Source organism: Microtus ochrogaster, unplaced genomic scaffold, assembly GCF_000317375.1.
Source record: "Microtus ochrogaster isolate Prairie Vole_2 unplaced genomic scaffold, MicOch1.0 UNK4, whole genome shotgun sequence".
Lineage (NCBI taxonomy): Eukaryota > Metazoa > Chordata > Mammalia > Rodentia > Cricetidae > Microtus > Microtus ochrogaster.
Genome location: NW_004949102.1, coordinates 7,032,027 through 7,036,565, shown reverse-complemented (window position 1 = coordinate 7,036,565; position 4,539 = coordinate 7,032,027). Strand labels below are relative to the sequence as shown.

The 4,539-nt window shown below is 42.6% G+C and overlaps 1 protein-coding gene across 2 annotated transcripts in view; it reads right to left on the bottom strand.

Moving 5' to 3' along the window:
* The window catches only part of Klhdc10 (kelch domain containing 10), a 53,406-nt gene that overhangs the window by 44,295 nt on the left and 4,572 nt on the right, over positions 1-4,539 (bottom strand). The window lies entirely within an intron of this gene.

Sequence of the window (4,539 nt, the reverse complement as noted above, 5' to 3'; positions counted from 1 at the left end):
GTAGACCAGGCTGGTCTCGAACTCACAGAGATCCGCCTGCCTCTGCCTCCCGAGTGCTGGGATTAAAGGCGTGCGCCACCATCGCCCGGCCATAGCGAGTATTCTTAACTACTAAGCCATCTTAGCTGATTGCTTTGTGCTAAAAGACAAACTGATTCCCAAATGTCTGTGGAACTGGAAGGGACCCAGAATAGCCAAAATGAACCTTTGAAAGAAGACTAAAATAGGAAGACTCATAATTCTTTATTTCAAAGCACCAGGAAATGAAGTGGTATGGTGCTGGCATATGAACAGACAGGCAGATCAAATGGAACAGAATGGAGAGATCAACTGATTTTTGACAAGGGTGACAAGACCATTCCAAGTGAAAGAAAAGTGCTGGAAACAAATGGCACTGGGATGGCCGGACAGGAGCTCGGAAGACCTGACACCAAGCACTGAGACAAAGGCAAAACCACAGAACACCAGAGGAAAGCATAAGGATCCTTGCAGAGCACACCAAAAACAAATAACAACAAAAGAAAAGGGGCAACTAATTAGACATTATCAAAATTAAAAAAAAAAAACACTGTGCTTCAAGCAATACAACTAAGAAAACATAAAATGGGAGGAAATGCACATATAATGTTAAATCACACAAATAACAAATGAATTATACCTAAAATATATAAGGAACTCTTATAAACAACAATAAAAAGATAACTCGATTAAAAACAAGATGAAGCATGTGATATACAGCTCCCTACAGGGAAACAGACACAATGGTCACCAAGCACATAAAAAGGGGCTAGGCATTGTTAGGCATCAAGGAAAACAGATCAAAAACCACATGAAGGTATGCAGGTGCAACGCCTACAACCCAGCTACTTAGTGAGGCTGCTGAAGCCCAGGAGTCTGAGATGAGCCAGAACAACATGAAGACCTAGTCTAAAAAACAGGAACATGAGCTTCTCCTTCAACATATTAAAACAGTGAGATGACAAGTGTTTGGGAAGATGTACACAGCGTTGGTGGGAATGTAAAATTCCAGTTGCTTTTGAAAACTGTCTGGCAATTCCTCAAATGGCTAAACATATTTCACAGAGTTACTATATGATTCAACAATTGTACTCCAGGCATTTACCTAAGGGAAAGGCATATCCAGACATCTGCACACAGATATACATAGCAGCATTATGCTTAACAGTCAAAAGCTACAAACAACCTAAGTACCTATCAACAGATGGCTTGGTAATTTAATATGGGAAAAAAGGAAAATAAAACATAGGGGGTGAGATGGCTCAGCTGGTAAAGTTGCTTATTTGCTGCCTAACATGACAACCTGAGTCTGATCCCTGGAACCCAGTAGTGGAAAGAGAACTAACTCCCAAAAGAGTTGTCCTTTGACCTCTACATGTGCACGTCGGCATTTGTGTGCCCACACAAATAAATAAATAAGTGAAGTCAGAGTCAGAGAGATGACTCGGTGAGTAAGAACACTTGCTTCATAAATCATAAAAGACCAAGCCAGGGGTGTGGTGGTGCACATCTTTAATCCTAGCACTCGGGGAGGCAGAGACAGGCAGTTCTCTGTGAGTTCCAGGCCAGAGAAACTCGGTCTTGGGAAGGGGCTGGTAGTACATGCCTTTAAGTCAATTTGATCTATGCAGAGAGTTTCAAGATAACCAGGTCTACACAATAATACCCTTAAAGGTGCATACCTATAAACACGCAGGGGGCAGAAGCAGATGCATCTCTGTGAGTTCAAAACCAGCCTGGTCTACATAGCAAGTTCCAGGGCAGCCAGAGCTACACATCAAGACAGACCTTGTCTCAACACAACAATAACAACAACAAAAAAGTAAAAACAAACAGAAACCAAACCAAAACAAGGACTGGAGGGGCAAATGTTTGCAAGGCAAGCATGAGGACCTGAATTCAATCTAGAACTCTCACACTCACGTACACATACTGGAGTATTATTTAGCCCTAAAAAATAAAATTGCGTCATTACCAAGAAAATCAACAGAACTAAGATCACATAGGTAAAATAGACTACACTCAGATAAGCAAAAACTATGTACATGTGTGTTTTATCTTCACGTATGCATATGTTCCACATGAATACAGTTAAGTACATCTTTTAAAAATAAGGAATATGGACTGGGGAGATGACTGCTCCTCCAGAGGTCCTGAGTTCAGTCCCAGCAACCACAGGTGGCTCACAACCATCTATAATGGGATGTGATGCCCTCTTCTGGCTTGCAAGCGTACATGCAGATAGAACACTCGTGTTTGTTTGTGTTTGTTTTGGCCTTTCGAGACAGGGTTTCTATTTAGCTTTGGACCCTGTCCTGGAACTAGTTCCTTGTAGATCAGGCTGGCCTAGAACTCACAGAGACCCCATGCCTCTGACTCCCGAACGCTGGAACTAAAGGCGTGCGCCACCACCGCCCAGCTCAGAACACTCATAAGTTAAGAAAATAAATACAAAAATAAATATTTTTTTTAAAAAGGAAAAAGAGGTTAAGTAATGGGCTCAAATAAGACATGTTTTCTCCTGTATGTATATCTAATTTTTTTAAAAAAAGACATAAAAGGTATTAGCAATATGGCTTGGTAACTCAAGGCACTGGAAGCCTGATGACCTAAGTTCCATCCCCGGAATACACATGGTGGAAGGAAAGCACCGAGTCTGAAAGCCATCTTCTCCCCTTGGCTGTGTGCCATGGCATACTCGTGATCATACATATAAAACTGGGCAAACATGAAGAGTGGTGGAGTGCGGCAGAAAATGTGAACATGAGAAATGAATGTAACGTCCCTCTAATCCTATCACTTGGGAGGCAGAGGCAGGCAAACCTGAATTCAAGGCCAGTCTGGTCTACAGAGTGAGTTCCAAGACAACAACAACAACAACAACAACAAAAAAGGTCGGTCTACCCTCAAAAGATAGCAGCCATTTCTTTTTTATTTATTTTAAATATTTAATTTTTAAAATGTATTTACTTTGTGTGTGTGTGTGTGTGTGTGTGTGTATGTGTGTGTGTGTTGTCTGTATATATGTCTTCATACCAGAAAAGGGCATCAGAGCCCATGGGACTATAGTTACCGACAGTTGCAAGCTGACGTGTGGGTGGTGGGAATTGAACCAAGGACCCTGTCTCTTCATCCCCATATTTTTTTAAGTATTTGCTTGATGTGTGTGTGTGTGTGTGTGTGTTGTGTATATAGGCACACACGTGCAGGAGCTCGTGTGCATAAGTCTATACACACACACCTGCCAGATCCCCTGGAGCTGGAGTTGCGGGCAGCTGTGCACCACTGTGTGATGTTGGGAACTGAACACCAGTCCTCTACAAAAGTAGTGCCCATGGGGCTGGAGAGATGGCTCAGAGGTTAAGAGCATTGCCTCCTCTTCCAAAGGTCCTGAGTTCAATTCCCAGCAACCATATGGTGGCTCACAACTATCTATAATGAGATCTGGTGCCCTTTTCTGGTGTGCAGGCATACATGGAGGCAGAATGTTGTATATATAATAAACAAATAAATAAATCTTTAAAAAAAGAAACAAAAAGAAAATGAACAAAATCTATACAGAGACTGTAAGTAAATGAAACAAATATGCTTCTTTCATATGCTGAAAAGAAGCTTAAGAAAATATTCCTAGGGCTGGAGTGACGGCTCAGCGGTTAAGAGCACTGGTTGTAGCCGGGCGGTGGTGGCGTACGCCTTTAATCCCAGCACTTGGGAGGCCAAGGTAGGCAGATCTCTGTGAGTTCGAGACCAGCCTGGTCTACAAGAGCTAGTTCCAGGACAGGCTCCAAAAACCACAGAGAAACCCTGTCTCAAAAAAAAAAAAAGAGCACTGGTTGTTCTTCCAGAGGTCCTGAGTTCAATTCCTAGCAACCACATGGTGGCTCACAACCATCTGTAATGAGATCTGGTGCCCTCTTCTGGCCTGAAGATGCACATGCAGACAGAACACCTATACATAATAAATGAATAAAGAAAAAAAAGAAAATATTCCTATTAAACTGGCAATAAGTGGTTTAGGGCTAAAGACAGATGGCTCAGTAGTTAAGGGCATCATCCATTGTTCTTCCTGAGGACCCAGGTTCAATTTTCAGCACCTACATGGTAGCTCCCAAACATCTGTAATACCAATTCCAGGGTATCTGATGCCGTCTTCTGCCCTCTGAGGGCACCCGGAACACACACGGTACACAAGACATACATGCAAGCAAAACATTCATAAAATAAGAATAATAAAATATTATTTGAAAAATAAGAATAATAAAAGGTTGAGCCAGGCATAATGGTACATGCCTGTAATCCTAGCACTTGAAAGGCAGAAGCAGGATGGTTTCTACACACTCCAGGCCAACCTGGGCTACATAGTAAAAGCCTTTTTCAAAAAACAGGAGGCTTGCCGGGCGATGGTGGCACACGCCTTTAATCCCAGTACTCGGGAGGCAGAGGCAGGTGGATCTCTGTGAGTTCGAGACCAGCCTGGTCTACAGAGCTAGTGCCAGGACAGGCTCCAAAGCCACAGAAAAA